The sequence below is a fragment of the Lemur catta genome, chromosome 1, assembly GCF_020740605.2.
Source record: "Lemur catta isolate mLemCat1 chromosome 1, mLemCat1.pri, whole genome shotgun sequence".
Taxonomy (NCBI): Eukaryota; Metazoa; Chordata; class Mammalia; order Primates; family Lemuridae; genus Lemur; species Lemur catta.
This window is the reverse complement of record NC_059128.1, coordinates 47526525-47544295: the sequence shown is the minus strand read 5'-3', so window position 1 is coordinate 47544295 and position 17771 is coordinate 47526525. Positions and strand designations below refer to the sequence as shown.

Genomic DNA, 17771 nt, shown 5'->3' with positions numbered 1-17771 from the left:
CCCCAGTAATCAATACATGGAATTGGCTGCCAGTGGTCAGCATGATCACAAGCCCGCTTTCTAGAGCCTTTCCCAGGCCTCTACAGACATGATCTGGCCGGAACAGGCGACTGGAATTTCTCGCAGGTTGATGGTCCGTAATAGGTAAGAATTCTACGCAACTCTCCCGGTTCTCATGCCCCATCGGGGGACAAACGCCCTTAGATGACTTTCTTTAGCTCATTGTAGAGGACCAGCACGAAGGCCCCCCCATCCCCCTGAGGACTTGGACCAGGCTCCCTTCAAGAAGGCTTTGCCGCCTTCGTCTCTGAAGATCTTCCTCCAACAATCCAAGATTCCCCTGTACCTGATGTCAGCTCCTTTGCGCCCAGGCTGCATCACCATCCGCCACAGCACAGTGTCGATGGGGCAGGAGACCACGCCGGCCATGGCCGTGAAGTCTGGGCGACCGTCCAGCTTACCACGATGTGCGTGTTCTCGGCGTCGCAGAGCATGCGGTTAGCCGTGCCCCCCACGCCGGGGTAGGCCGCCCTGCAGATGATGATGCCCTGCACCAAGACACTGAAGCCGTGAGACAGGCCCCGGCTCCCGTGGGACTTGGTGATCTTCACCAGGCAGCCCCCCAGGCCCTTGAACTCCCGCTCTGTGCCCGACTTCCCCACGTCGGCGGCCAAGCGGGTCCTGGCGAAATCCAGTGGGTACACGAAGCAGAGGGAAGTGGCCCGGCCGCCCCTCCCGAGGCCAGGTTGCCCGCAAAATACCTCCAGAACTGCGTGTGCTTGTCCACGCCCCCCAGGAGATCTGCTTGTACTTACCCTTGAAGGTGAAGTTGAGGGCTGGCGTGGGGAAGTAGCGGGTGACGTGGCCAGGTTGCCCCTCCGGAAGGACGACACGCCCTGCTGCTCCTTGGGGATGCCCACGATGCAGTCCACGGTGCCCTTGCACTGCTTGTCGGCCGCCATCTGCTTGCTGGCATGGCCACCTGCAGCAGCAGCTTGGCCCACTCGATCGGGCCGCGTCCTGGAGACGGCAGCGGCGATGCCCCAACTCCCGTCCCCAGCAGCAAGTCCTTGGCGAAGGAGATGGCCTGATCGCCTCATCCCGGCATGGTGGCAGAGCGGGTGGACAGCCGGAGCACTGCTGCCACCAGTGGGACCAAAAGGAGTTTTTTATTTTTGAATAAGCATTAAACCAGAATGTGATGCAATCCAATAAGAGATTATGAAGACATAAAGAAATCTTACTCTTTCATGTGGCCAAACAGGTACAACTCATTACAAAAATGTTCACAAGATATAAACAATAAATAGTCCTCAGGAGGTTTTGACAACACCATTCTTTACACACAGTTTACGCTAGTTTATGCTAAATTTACTTGGTAATTAGGGTAACTAATTAGCTCTCACCAAAGGAGAAATAAACCTCATATTTGTATGACAAGAGGTAGTTTTGCAACTTAGAACAAGATGCCCACCTAAGTTAGAACCCACCCTCCCACAGAAATGGGTGGTGCTATTTCCTTTTTGATGTTCTTCTTTTTTGATGTTTACATTTCAAAGAGATGGCTCCCAGGTCTTTGAGAAAGACTTTCCAGGGTCATAAAAATGACAAAAGGCCTAGATAGTTTTCAAAAGGATTTATATACATCTCAGAGAGGAGAAAGTGCTTATACTTACAAGTTTTCTAAAGTAAATTGTCTCAGAAAAAGAGTGGGAGGAAAATATCTTTCCTTATTTACAACCGGGAGAATTAGCCTTTAAAAAAAGTATTTGTCCTTATAAGGGCAAACTAAAAACTTTGTTCTTACAGTGTGAGCTCCACACTAGCAACCCCAGGATCACCTGGGAGTTTTTTTGTTTTAAATGCAGAATTTCAGTCCTCATCTCAGACCTACTGAATAAGAAACTGTCAGGTTTCCATCTGAAATGTTGGTTCTTGGCATGCTCGTGGCCAAAGAATGACCAGACACACCAAAGTAAGGCAAGCATGAAAATGAGGTTTATTGAGGAGAGAAAGATAAGATTATAGAGCAATAGCAAGGTATAGGTTTACAGAGCATGGTACATATGCCACAGATAACAATAGAACCTATGGTTACAGCAAAGGGAAAGCAAAAGGAAGGGACTTTTAAAAAGGGGTTGGTTATGGTCTCAGTCTTGCTTTATAATGCTGGGACTGGGACCTCCCCATGGCTCAGAGTCGCCATGGAACCACTTTGATTGGACATTTGAGAGTTGCATGACCTGAATCTTACTATGCATGTGGGTTCTCAGTCGCTTTCTGGACTCTGTCATACCTATGCTGCTTGGCCTATGGGCTAGAGAGTCCTCTGCATTCTTTCACAGTTGGTGCTCTAAGTTCTGATTGGCTGATTTGTAGAGAGTTCCTGCCCTACCCCAGGTATGGCAGTTGCTCAGGACAAGGTTAAGGTGGGACAGGACCAAGATGGGGGCCTGGGGCCCACGCTTGTCCTTCTTCCCAGGTGGGGCAATTGCACCAAGGCAAGACACCCACTTTCATCCCTAGGAGACCCAGAATCCCTCACTATCTACCTAACAAAGCTACATTTTAAAAAACATTCCCTGTTAATTCCAATGTCCATTCATCTTTAGTGTTCTCAAAATAGTGGGTGTGGGTAGCAGCTGCTTCTACTAGCAGGAGAGGAGAGCTTCAGGGGAATTTGAGAGTGTATAGCTTTCAGTCTCATTCATGTTGCTTAGGATGTCCCCAATCAAACATGTATCATAAAACCCCACTCCTGTCCCTCTAGCTCCCTTACCTTTCCTTAAGGTCCTGGGGTAGACCTTAATTAGTGCTGCAACTCTACAATCCTTACAACTACGTTATAGGTATGAACTTCAGTCATATGTGCTCTCAAAGTTTTCTGATTTTCCATTTGTTTTTTGAGTTGGCTATTTATAGCCTTTAATTTCACCTTCTCCTTCTGTATGTTCTGTAGGGCCATCAGAGGAAGCCACGATGTGTATGGTCATTTTTGTCACCATAGTGACTGTTATAGATACTTGATCTATCAACACTTTGATCTCCATCTACATGCCATCCTATGCACCAGCAGTGATCGGTTAGGTAATAAAAATCTCAATGTGTGACATGGTTTACCAACATGCTAATGGCCCTCCAAAAGGAGGCTACCCACATACTTCTCAAAGAAGGCTTCTGATATTTCCTTCTGAGAGCTGTCCTGGAGCCACTCTTGCTTTCCGCAACTGCATCAGTCAGGGCCCTGTCAGTATTCCTGGGGACCTGTTGCAGTATTAATAAACATTATGAACTTACTCCTTACTGTCATTCAATCTTTTGCTGTGCCTCCCAATTGTCAAACACAAGTAGAAGCCAAAAGGTAGGAAAACTGGTTGGTGCAGTCCAAGATGTCCCTGAGACACAGAGCAGAGTGGAGGATGAATCTGGAGGGGAAGGAAAATGGAAAATATCAAACATACCTACTATCTGAGTTCTAAACATAGTATTTGACTTTCAATTTTCTTTCATGAGAAGAAAATCATAACAGTATTCACTATAAAAATTCTAATATAGATGCTGACATCTGCTTTTAATTTTACATACAAAGGTAGAAAATAATTAATATAGTAGGCCTGAGACTATCCTTAGAAAGGCCTGCTGGCCAAATGGGCCCTTGGCTGGTGTCTGGAAATTTGGTTGGTAAATAATTTCCTACAGTGATATAAAACTTTGCTAAATGATAAGAGTGCCTAAATTGGACCAAAACAAAGTGTTTTCTTTTTTTTCCTGAGTATTTGCTTTCCTTCCAAGGGTCAGGACTTTTAGTGATTGTAGTCAATCATGTGACCAGCCCTGGATAAAACCCCTGGACTCAGGCTCAGGAGAGCTTTGTTTGTAGACAACACTTCACATGTGTTGTTACAACTGGTTGGTCCAGAGATTAAGCTCATCCTGTGCAACAACATGGGGTGAGAGCTCTTGTAAGTATTATGCCTGGTTTCCTCTAGATTTCACTCCATGTACTATTTCCCTTTGCTGATTTTGCTTTGAATCCTTTCACTGTAATAAATCATAGACACACATACAGCTGTCTGGTGAGTCTTGTAAGTCTCCCAGTGAATCACCTGAACCTGGGATTTGGTCTTAGGAACCCCCGGCACAATGCCATAAACTACTGTAAGAAAATCATAGATACACATTTTATTCATTTATTAATTTAAATATTTTGAGTACCTTCTATAATAACTCTGTGTTTTTAGAAAATGCCTTTCAAAGTTAAGCAATTTTCAAAACCTATAGTTTAGCTGTTTTAATGGAGTTAAACGTCATTTCTAAGTAGACATAAAACTTCTTTGTTTTAACTTAACATTTTCCGATATCCTCATCCCAATGTATTAATCAATAAAATAGAAAATTAAAGTGTTTGAGTTAGATGTCATTGTCTATCAATAGCATTACTTCTCAATAAGATACTGAGCATGAAATCAGAGAATAAAATTTATTTTATATTGAAATTTCTCCAAGTACTGAAAAAAATATTAGAAAACAAGTATGCATTCTTTAAATCAGTGTTGTAATGGTAATCTTTATAAGGCTATACGTAAACCTACATTGGTCTGTGATAAGCAAACTTGAGAGATTACCTGGTCTATTTTATGTGTTAATAAACTCAAGACCTTTGACTGATGGTATACTTATGTTTTAAAAAATTGAATTCAAGTAGCTTTCTTTTTTATTCATGGTGACCAAATGTCCCACTTAACTTTTTCTGCCTTTAACTTATTTTAAAATTCTGTAGACATTGACTGAAAAGTTTTAAATACAAGTTTAAGAATTTAAGGCCTATGTCTTACTTTAATCTCTACCAACATCTAATATAACAGAAATCTTAGATTTTTAATCAATGCTTTTTAATCAACACATCCTTTCATATTTTAACTCTGTAACTGAGTTCTGCCCTTCTTATAACATCAATATGGACAATAAGGCTGTTGAAAGTAAAAGAACAAAAATATAAAAATGAACTAATTTGATTGTGGTCTCTTGAAAACTAAGAAATGCCTCACAATTATTTTACTGTATTACCAATCTGACAGCTAAATAGTTTTATTCATAAGATAGAGAGGGATGTGTAGATATATAAAATAGATCTATTGTAGTAGGGTGCAACTTTTGGGGAATGCATTTTTTTTAACTGACCAAGAATGTCAGTAGTATATTGTATTAAATCAGTCGTTGACCTTCAAGAAAGTGTAAGCTTAATGAATGAAAAAGTCCATGTGGTCATAGAAAATATAATGAATCATAGTCATTTTCTCTATAAATAGTGATTTTAGGGACAGACAGAATTGTTTTAAAAATCTTTTTATCACAATAAAAATAACCAAATTCAATGGTAGAATATATATGACAAAAAAGTGTATATGTGTATATATGTATATGTCTGTGTGTGTATATATAGTATTTATACATGTATGCTTGTGTGTATATACATATATATCTTATGTATAAGATATACATAAAAAAGATTACTGAGTCATCTTTTGAGTCTATCCCTTTTATCTTTAAAAATAATTATATAATTTTGGAAAATAAGAACCACATTTGTGGAAGAAATTACTTTTTCACTAAGAAATAAAAACAGTGATATTTGAAAACAAAAACATTGGAGAAAGGAAAGGAAGAGATATTAAGGTTATGACAATTCATTCCTATATAGTTTCCCATTTTTCAATGATATTGTTTTCCCTGAAATTTCATTTAAAGCAAAATGACAGAAACTTGCATTTTAAAAAATTATATATACTTAGTGTCAGTTAAGAAAAAAATTTCTCATATGAGAATAGTAGAGTAAATTCTTGCAGAGAAAGTCATAAGATACTTCATTTTCCATAAGGAGAATTGGATTAGTGCTAGCTGTCACCATAGGAGTTTTCTAGCTTGCGGCATATGTTTAGTTGTAACTTAGAAAATATTCATAAAACAGCTTCCTTCTCTAAAAACTCGGCAGTAATCACATTTAATTTTTGGATTAGTTTTTACAAAAAAACGTATATCTAAAATGTATAGCAACATGTATCTATTGTAAAACTAATTAAAAGAAACATTGTTTCTTTTTTGCAAAAGGAGAAGAGGTCATGATATAGCTGTCTCTTGGCAAGAATATCATAACTTTATTTAATGATTTGACCCTTGTATTGAAATATCAAAACAAAATAACAGTATTATTCAACTCACACATCTGAAGAACTTTATGGTAAAATTGCTTTATGGTTTTACTTGAGGCACAGTTTTTGAAATGGTAATAAATATATTCATAAGAAATTAAATTCAAAGCTAGATACCTTGGTTTAGGAATGGCTATTTGGTTGGTTGGATAAGAAATAGAATGTGTGTAACTAAACAAGATCAAGAATTTTGTCATAGTCTACCTTATTTTCTAGTGAATCATTTTACTCTTACATAGATGCAATCAGATTTTAAATTTATCACAGCTTTTTCTTGGATTGCTTCTTTCTTAATATAGAATTCAATGAGTCACTTGCTTAGGTGGAAAGAAAATCAATACTTCAAATATACTCAATTTTTCTGCAGAAATTCCCAAGAGAAATTATTCTATGGTCCAATAAATTTCTTAGTGAAGAAATATATTCTATTACTTAGTCTAAATATGTACTTAGTCATTTTACCCCATAAAACTCAATTATATTGCAACCCTGTCTTAACAGTGCAAACCATTTTTTTCTTCTGTCTTGTAGAGTAGAATTTTAAATTACCATTTATTGCATTCTCATGTAGCCTTCCAATTTGGGTCCAATGATATCAAGGTAAAGATTTCTCTTTAAAACTAAAAAGTATAAAAATCAACACATAAAGAAGTATACTCATGATTTGTAGCATTATTACATTCTATAAAACAATCTTTAAATGGATTCTTAATAGGAAGATTTTGTATTCTCTATTAAATTTGAGAGTTTTCGAACACACTGTGACCTGCAAAGTTGTTGGTTACATAAATTAGGTAATCGCTATTTGACAAAGTAGGAAACTAGTAATCTGCGTAAGAAAAATCTGGTTAGTTAGAGGTATTAGCGTTTCTCTAGCAAGATCCATGGTTGAAAACACCTAGTCCAAATAAGAAAGGTCATATAATGATACCCATGCTTGGCAAATAACCTCTGGTCATAATTGTTTCCCTTGCAAAGATTCTTAAAGGAATAGTTTGGCAATATTATGAGAAATTTTTGGTTAACTTGGCAGTTATACTTAGCAGTGTAAATTTATACATTTTTGAGATAAAAAAATCAATTTTTAGAATTTAATTTGTCAAATCTGCAGTCATAAAGCCCAGTCACTTCTAGATGAATTAACATCAACTTTCTGAATCTGAACATTTAAAGATTAGGTAGTATTAATAGATGTGTAAGGATCACAAGAAAGTCTCCTATTTTTAAACTTTTGATACACTCGCTGTTTCAATAAATATAGAACCTACTTTCCAGGCAGTAATCTAGACACTTAAACCACAAGAAAAGGACTGCAGACATGAACACAACCATAGTTAGTAAAATATTTTATAACAAGTGTTAACAAAAAATGGTGAAAGTAAAAAAGTGGGGAGGGGGTCATGTTTATTTTACCTAGCAGTGAGAGGAAGTTTGGTAGATAAGAATCAAACAGAGCTTTCTAGAAAAATCTGAATTTTATCTGAGTCTTAAAAGATGAGCAGAGGAACTGTTGTATACAAAGGTACATATAATGTAATGTTAAAATTAAAGTTGTGGCTGAAGCAAAAATAGGTGACTAGAAAAGATCATTGAATGATTTGCAAGCCTCTAACTACATCCAGGGTATGAAAAGGTCAAGATTAGATGACAGTTAGGGAAGTGAGTTTCTTCAGAAAGAAGTGAGCTGTGAGTCCCATGTCCATAAGAGGAAAAATGCAGTTATTTTGACATCTCTGAAATCAGAAAATATCTTAAAATCAATAATACATGATTTTTTTTTTTTTTTTGGCAACATACTGTCTTCCTTAGTGGAATGTGAATTACTAGAGAATCTTACAATCAATGGCTTCTCAGATTCAGTGAAATGTAGTGATGAAGGGTTTGTGAGGAAAATAATTAGAAAGAACTGCCTGGTTGCTATGCATGACAGCCAACTCCCACCCCCACCCCATGTAGAGAGATGTATTATATCTCTTTTCACTTCTGTGCAGAGAGAGAGTTTAAAGAGACCACCTTTGAGCCTGCTATGCTTTTTTTTTTTTTAACTTAGTAGATGCATAGAACTAGGGTCTGATTCAAACTTAAAAGGAAAGAGACAAAAAACAGCTACTTTGAGAGAGAATAAACAGTGTAGTCTGCATCTCTAGAGTGTTTCCTATGGACCCAAGTTGGACCACATGCTAGCACAGGGTGATCTCAAGGCCCATCCAGTGGCCTGCCGGGGAGGTAGGGGGACATGGTAGGCTTAAGTAATGACTATTAATCCAACGTGCCTGAATAGAAGACAAATGAGGGAAAGGTAGGAGGATAAATTAGATAGGCAGGTTGAACCCAAATTGCAAAACTCCTTAAATATGTTTAAGAATTCAGAATTGATTCTTCAGGCATTGGTGAGCCAGCTTAGTGAGTAAGGAATAATGTAACCTGATCTTTGTTTTTAAGAAGTTTGCAGCAGCGTGATGAGTGGCTAGGAAGAATGCGAATGTTAAGGCAGAAAACAAAACAATTGTTTAAAACTAGTTTGCTCAAACTAGTTTGGATGTCAAGAGGTGACATAGAGTGATAAAAATCAAATTCTTTGGGAAAAGTCCGGAGACAAACTCTTTTAGATAAGGTTTTCCCTGTTATGTGTTTTCACTTAAGATGGAGTTCCTCCTATTCCTACTTTAAAACATTCATTTAAAATAGAATGGCTTTGCAAAAGTCATTTTTTGAACAATGCTGGTATGAAGAGCTTTCATTTTCCGAGTCAAATTGATATACTCATTTTGCTAAAATGCATATTCTTATCATCTTTGTGGCACAAAAATATGTGTGCCTGTAAACCACTAATATGGTTTTAAAAGTGTTTCAATGATACCTGAATGTTTAAATTTATTTTTTATTGTCATTAAATAATTCTTTAATAAAAAAGTATTTTTGAGACGTGTCTTACTTAATTTTTAATGTAGGCATCACTTTGTCAGAAACATAAAATTGCTTAAGAATGCATTAGACCATGGATTATGCATCTTGTTTTACACATTTTCCCAGTGTCTCCTGAGAAGCGTAATAAAATTTAACAAGTAGGAAGAACATAACTCTTCACAAAAAAATCTGCTGGCTTTCTCTCTAATTTTCATTAGCTAATGTACTGTTAACTTATTTTATATCTTTTTTAGACTAGAGATAATTTTTATTAAGCCATAAAAGATTGCCTTTTTCTTTTTTGTCTTAAAATCAGGCACAAAAATCCATAATATATTTTTTGTAAATTTCTCAATTTCGTGCCATGTGTTTAGTAGTTTGTTGTAAAAAAAAAGTAATTTTATATATCTTGCATGTACTACAGATAAGATTATTTTTAAGTTTCACTCCCTAATGAACAGAGTCAAGTAAATGGATTTTTTTAATCAATGGGAGAGATCTACCTAGAATCACGTAATTATTCAACTATAAATTTATAGACAGTGCATTTGAATCACTCTTTTTTACTGATGAAACTACTGTCTTAGCTTGAAATAAACTATTGGATTATGCTAATATGAACTAAAGTTCAAGTCTCATCTAAGTTCATTAACCTTTACATGACTATAGAAGCAAATAAATTCTTGTTCAAGAAGAGATTTCTGTGGATTGGTAGTAGCTGTGGCCTTGAAACTTAGCAGGATAAGTAAGGGAATTCTGGCAAGGGCATAATTCAAAAGTGGTTGATGATTGCAGAGTTTTTGTCAGTCTTGTACTATATCATAATGCTTTTAGACTAGAAACTTTATCCTGTACCTTTAAGAAATATGAAATATTAGCCTGTATTATTTATTCTATGGTCAAGTTTCACTAATTAATTCCACAAACATTTGCCTTTTCCTAGGAAAATTGATCAGCCAGTCTTGAAGCTTTATCTGGCAGGCCTGTATTCAACCATCTATCCATTCATTCAGAAACATACCAGGAAACCAACTGCCATGTGTGCAGACATGACTGAGACATGGGTCCTAATCTCAAGTAGCTACTTGTCTTAAGAGAAATGATAGAGGTAAATAAATTACTGAAAAATAGTGTCATTGATTTGATGATTGTTGTTATATGCACCTTCTGCTTCAATACTGTGTGTTAAAGGCTATCAAATTTTCCAAAACAGGCTTCTTGAGCAATTATATCCTACAGCTATTAGGTGAGGCAGTGCAAGGGAGGCACGCCAGACAGTCTGGGTGAGGGAATGGTGAGAAGAGCCACAAGGAGGCTGGGGTGTTACGGAATGAGTGGGGTGAGAAGGGCATTTGTGGGCTTGGCATATGGGGCCTGAGCCACAGCAATGTGAAGAGGGCATCCCAGCAAAGAGGTGGCAAGGTGTGGAGTATCAGACCTGAGCAGAGGAAGTAGAGTATCTCAGCAGAGATGGCCTAGCATGAGCTACCAGAGCCCAAGCAGGACAAGGAAAACATTCTCACAAAGCATTCTCACACAGTAGTGGGTTGGGATCCAACCAGGGTGAGAACAACTTTCATGCAGTGGAAGGTGTGGGGACAGAGATGAGAGCTTGGTTTCACAGGCGGATTTATCAAATACGTAAACATGTTCAGGACAATGAGAGCCTGATTCCTCAAGGGTATAACAAATATTGAAAAGAGAAAAAGAGTATAGTGAATTTTATGGTATTATATTGGAATTGGTGGTATCATATTTATATTAGTTTGCTAGAATTACCATAATGAAATACCACAGACCAGATGGCATAAACTAAAAGAAATTATTTTCTCACAGTTCTGGAAGCTAGATATCCAAGGTCAAGATGCAGGAAGGTTTGGTTTCTTCTGAGGCCTCTCTTCTTACCTTATACATGGCCACTTCATCATTGTGTCTTTACATGCCATTCTTCTGTGCACACATACCTCTGGTGTTTTGCAGTGTGTCCAAATTTCCTTTTCATATATGAACATCAATCAGATTGGATTAGGACCCACCCAGATGGCATCATTTTATTAATAAATTAATTGCTTCTTTAAATACATTTTCTCCAAGATATGATTACATTATAAGGTATGGAAGGTTAGGACTTCAACATATGAATTTGAGGGGGACCCAGTTCAATCCATAATAATATTGTATACTGCTGGTGTATGTATGTAAGTAAGCAGGCATGTAAATATATATAAATTTGAATCCTAGTTGTGTTTACTTAAAGGGTTTGTAGGGAAAGTGCTTTGTTTTTTTTGAGGGGGGTAGGAGCCCAGCTTGCATTTTTGTTTTGCCGTTCAGAGAGTAGAGAAAATTAACCATTTTGATAAAATCAAGTTGTGTTTAGCTCAGAGCTTTTCTGTGTAAATACAACAATTGAACTTACATGATCAAATGTTATCATCATAACTGTTTTTTAAATTTTTTCTATAATTTATTCAGAGACAAGGAATGATAGATAAATTAATCATATTCACTTGCCAAAAATTCTAATTTGCTATCATGTATGTGATTGCTACAGAGATATTTAAAGTACTTATTTTGTGACTTAGATATTCCTTAGTTAGGGAGCACCATACTTGCAAGGTGCAATATGCTTCTTGAATAGTACAGACTCAAATATTTTTGAGAACCAGTAGGTATTGAAATGAAAGTCTACCAGACTACAAGGAATAATGGGTCTTCAGCAGGTTAGAAAGTATGTGTATTGCTTAGGGCATCTCATTTTAAATTCTTTAAAAAACAAAGTTATTCTAACCAAATACAGTAGGGCATGGTCTCTGATCAATTAATGTCACAGTTTTCTTGCCTTATTTTTATGATAATGATTTAGTAAATATGTACTAAACACTAAAGTTATGCTATGCTAGACATCAAAGACAAGATCTTGAAGAGATACATTAAAGGCATATTCTTTTTGGAAACATTTAAGTGTTGCTTTCAAATTTTCACATTTATCTAACCCATAAGTCCATTTTTTTCTCTTCTACATAATGACAATTACACACTTAAATGCATATTGCATTTTCTTACTTCTATAATCATCTTGTCTTTCTGGTAAGCATGAGTGTTAGTTTTATAAATGCTTTAAAATAAAAAGAAGTACCATATTTGAATATGGTGTGAGAAATTTTTTTCAAAAAATTATTCCTGGGGATTATAGACATTTCCTTTTATCACTACAAGCTACCACCTTATATGGCGTCTACTAAGTGATTCATATTTAGCATAGATAAAATTCAATATGGAATAGAAATGATATTTTCATTTCCTTTAGGAAATAAAACCACTTTCATTTTTAAATTTCACTCTTTTCAAGATGATCAGCCAAAATCATCAAAAAACACTGTTAGTATTTATGTCTTCTGGGATTGTATTACTATCTACCTAATATAGAAAGACTAATGGATTTTTCTGAGAAAGATTTATATAGAGAGAGTCAACTGCTTTAAGAGGCACAGTACGATTATAACTACATTTATGTAAAAATGTCTCCTTTGAATATGTGTCATGTCTGTTGGGATAAAAGACTTCAAATGTAAGTGTTCACATACAATAGGGTTATTGATTCATTCAGCAGCCAATCTGCTACTTCATAATTGCATTTTATGAAAACTATTGTGTTAAATACTTCAAGCCACTCATGCCAATCTAAAAGTATCAAAATACACCATGAAAGAATGACCAATCTGGCATCAATGGTGGGAATTCTAAACTTGGGTATATTTATAATCCTTTTGGAAAGCCCTGATCATTTCAGTTGTCATATGGGATGAAGAATTTCAATGATTGTCAAAATAATTCTAGAGAATAACATTTGCCTTGGAAAATAGAAACCACAGGCTGATTTAAAGGTGTATGATTTTTCCCCTTTAAATTGGAGTTAGTTCCCTTTATTTTGTGCATACAAAAAAATCAGGTTAGGTACACATCAGTTATTATTCTGTTATAAATTTCTTATCTCAACATCCCTGCTCTTTGTAAGCTTGTGTAGCCCTTTGCAGTGAATGAGCCACTTTATCATTCTCATTCCCTGAATTTTTAAAAGTCTGTATTAATTATATTTAAATATAACTACTACCTCAAATATGTCCCTTCATACAACAGAAACAACAATTCCAGGGATGACAAATTACTTACTATTGCGTTACTTCTAGATATACTTCAGGTGACAAATTTTACGAAGTTGAAAGGTACTGATAAAACCAGTGAGAATTAAAGATCAATTTGTGAAATCCACTACTGCATACACAAATACATAAATAATAAACGAATCAAATATTTCTTGAAAGATTTCCTAATATACAAAAATTAATGAAATGAATATACTGTTTTATATATGTGTTATTTATCCAAACTGAATCTACATGTTCACTCCAAAGCACTTTGGGATAAAAAAGGTTGAGTTGGTAATTTGAAGGTCTTGACTGAGCTATTAAATATATTAAAGTCTCCGTATTGGTTTGGCCAGCTTTTATATGCAGATCAGACTTCCCAATTCCTGAAGAATTGAAATCAATGAGTAGTTGTATGAATCACACTGGAGCAGCTTTTCAAAGCAAAAAGCAGCTAAGTCAATAAATGTAGTGTTTCATCTTATTTTTTTCTCCCTTAAAAATGCACTTAATAAAAACCCCAAAATATTTCAGATTCTTTGTATCAAATTGAAACAATGCTGAAACTCATAAAAAAATAAAAAACCCTTAATTATACTTCCAAATTCACCAGTGTTATACTACTTGCTAAGTATTATTTAGAGACTAAACTAAGTATTCTGAATTATGTCCAGTTATCTGACTTCAATCCAAACACCTCCAAATTAAGAGATTTGGGAGTATAATAACTAATGGATATTAATCAATAAGATCTGAGTTCTAAAACTAAATTTAAGAAAAACATGTAAAAGTTGGATTTTCAGTTTCATCTTAAGATAATTGTGGCCTTGAAATCGTTAATCTTTAAATTTTTTTTCAACTCTAACATACTGATTCTACAGTGTTATTTCTAAGTAAAATGTTAGTTGATATTCATTTCATAAATAAAACTGTGATTAGAATTGGGGAAGATATAAAAGCATAAGACAGTATTCCTTTCCATAAAAATTTTAACATACAGGTAAATCAAAACAGGCATATAAAATAATTAGTAAGATAACATTAAAATATTACATTCTGATAAAATCATTACATACATAAGCAGCAAAAATAATTAGGGATTATGAATTCAATCAATTCAGAAACAGCATTTGACAAAAATCTCACACCTATTCATGATAAAAGGATGTAAAATGGTAGAGCCGCTTTAAAAACAACTTGGCAGGTTCTTACAAAGTTAAACATAAATAGAACTCACAACTCAGCAGTTTCACTTCTAGGAATGTATGCATGAGAAATGAAAACACATTCCCATATAAAGACATGTATGTGAATGTGCATAGGGGCATTATTCATAATAGCCAATGTCCACAACTGATAATGGATAAAGAAAATGTGATATATCCATGCAACAGAACACTATTTAGCAATAAAAATATATAGTACTGATACATGCTACAACGTGAATTAATCTCAGAAACATGCTAAATGAAAAAAGCCAAATGCAAAAAAGCGCATGTTGTGCTCTTGCCTTTATATGAAATATACAGAAATAACAAATATATAGACAGAAAGCAGATCAGTGGTTGCCTAGAACTGGGGATATTAATAGAATTGCTGCAAATGGACACACAGGATCTTTTGGGGGTAGTGGAAATATTCTTAACCTGAAATGTGGTATGGTTTCACAACTGTATACATTTACTAAAAATTATTGATTCATACACTTATGCCAAATGAACTTTATGGTATGTAAATTATAGCTTAATAATGTTGTTAAAGAAACTAAAAATAAAATAATGCAGTATGGCAAGAAGTGGTTGGGAGGTTTAGATGAAACAGATCACTGGTTAGTTGATAATTATTAAAGCTGGGAATGTGTGTGGGATCTTATTTCACTCTTTTTGTACTTTTGTATTTCTTTTAAATTTTCAACAATAAAAAGTTGAAGTTTTAAATTTGGTCCTGCTGTTTATTCTACACAGGCGAATTGAGGAGACAGAAGGAGTCACTCTTGTGTCTAAGAGTGTTAAAATGGAGAAAGCATCTTCCTTAAGCTTCTCTCAGAAATGTCTGCTCTACATGAGAACTAACCAGCCAGGCATCCAGAGCTTCTCAGTTGGAGAAGCAAGAGAGTCAGTGGAAAGACCCGGGAGTTGAAGAGCTCTTGAGCAGAGGTAATATACAAGTTGAGTTATGGCTCAGCCTCTGGTGGCCAGCAGGTGGGGCAAATAATCATTGTAATCTGAGCTTTAATAGAAATATTGTTTTGCCATATGATAAGTGCTAGGCCTGTAACAAACATAGGTCATTTTCCTTATGTTTATATTCAACTGAAAACACTTCAAAGGAAATGGGTTCCTCATGTCCCTCAGAGCAAATACCAAATTCCTTAAAATTTTTCCAGCAACTATCCACCACATTAGCCTCATCACTAACCCTGTGCCCCATGAACTTAGATGCTTCTCTTTTCCCAAACTTGTTCTGTTTCTTCAGAGCACTGAACTACACTCCACACTACATTTTCTTACCTAATACCTTTACACTTAATGGTATTCATTGCTTAGAAAACTTTAGTGTTCCTGTGCTTGGCTACTTCCTACCAAGCCTTCAGTTCTCAGATTACACATCACTTTATCAGGAAAGCATTCGCTAATTCCCTGAACTCAGCTACCACTTCTATGCTCTCTCCTAGGGCCCTGTACTTCCACTTACAGTAAATTACTATAAGTCCTTTGTCTTCCCAATATTGTAAGTTTGTGGAGGTATCTTCAGTGGCTTGCAGGATGCTTAGCAATCATCAGGCATTTAGTAAAAATTGTGTTTAAGGACTGAATGAAATAGTGTATGTCACGCATCTCTTCAAAAAATGTATCAGTATAAAATTTGTGTTTAGGATATAGTGGCTGTAAAATAAATACCTGTTCAATGAATGAATGACTGGCTGAATGAATGAATCTGTTTTTCTTTAAATACAGTTGGTCAAACAATCTGAGATACAACTGCAAAGAAAGTCAGTCTTTAATCACTTGAGCTCAGGAGTTCAAGACCAGCCTGAGAAAGAGCGAGACCCCATTTCTACTAAAAATAGAAAAATTAGCTGTGTGGTGTGGTGTGCGCCTATAGTCCCAGCTACTCCGGAGGCTCACTTGAGCCCAGGAGTTTGAGGTTGCTGTGAGCTAGGCTGATGCCACAGCACTCTACTCAGGAGTGAGACTCTGTATCAGAAAAATAAATAAATAAATGAAAGTCAACCTTTAAAATGTAACTGTATTGACTAACTGCATGGTAAATTTTCCATAAGCTTCAATGTAAATATAAAGAAAATAGAATTCCTTTGTTTTAGTATGTTTTAGTCAATCTTGTTTAAATAGAAGATAAAACATTCCATAAAAAAACTTTATTATGATTCAGATAGTACATATTTTGTACTCCACAGGCAAACCAACCTTCATGTCTCAGTTATAATAGTTTCAAGGACCCTTGGGTAGCTATTTTTGGTGTCAGATTTTGGTTACACTGGAACTGCAGGAAAAAAATCTTTGAATATGAGCACTTCCAATATTTAAATAAATACATGCATACATATGACTATTCATGAGTAGCGCTAGAAAGAATAACGCAACAAAACCATGGCAAAAATACATAGAGCTTTTTTCCATTTAATCAGTCTCAGAGTGTGAACTATATCATGATAAAATAAAACTAAATTTTATAATTTACTTAATAGATATATTGGAATAGAGCACACAAATAAAAGCTCTGTGTGTGTGGTATTCTAGAATGAATTTACAAACCATAGGAAAATTTTAAAATTCCTTTTTATTAAATGAAATACAATGAATAAATTATGTTTGGGACTGTGTTATCTAGATATTAACTTACAGCAGCATATTTTCTTTTGGCTATTTATCTTGTATGTTGAAATAACAGAATCCCATGCAAAGGGGCTCCTTTGAAAGATTTGTAGCTTAAGGCATATAATAAGGCAATGCTGTGTTTATCTCATTCCCTCTAGAATCATTATGTCATTTCTGCTGGCTAAGGGTACAGATTGAAGTATTTTAAGGTTCCACAAGGGATGTCACAATGTGATTATGAAGCATCAAATGTTTGTTCCTTCCTTCCTTTCCCATTATATACTATGGAAATTCACATGCCAAGTTTCACTGGTTTAAACATTGAGCTGACTTCTTTAACACATTAACTGCCATGTGAGTTGTATTTAACGCACACTAGTTTTGAGCCCGGGGCCTCACCAAGCATATGTAACTCACACGTCTCTTTGTCTTGGGAGTCACATGGTGCGCAGGCAACTCACGCTGCCATGCTGTAGCATACATAGTATGGGATGGGTGGTCCCTGGGCAAAAGCCTGCAATTGGTTTGTGAAAATCTTACTTGTTGATGTTCTTATTGTTACAATTAATATTGGCAATTTAATTGCATATAACTCATGCACAGAAAACAATTAAAAAACCAAGTTTTTCATTAAATTAGAAAGGATCATTTTGTTTTCGAAGTTCGTAATA

At 35.7% G+C, this 17771-nt stretch overlaps 1 pseudogene; it reads right to left on the bottom strand.

Moving 5' to 3' along the window:
• Window positions 1-200: 200 nt before the first annotated feature.
• LOC123624912 lies at window positions 201-3005 on the bottom strand (annotated as a pseudogene).
• Between the last annotated feature and the right edge of the window lie 14766 nt (window positions 3006-17771).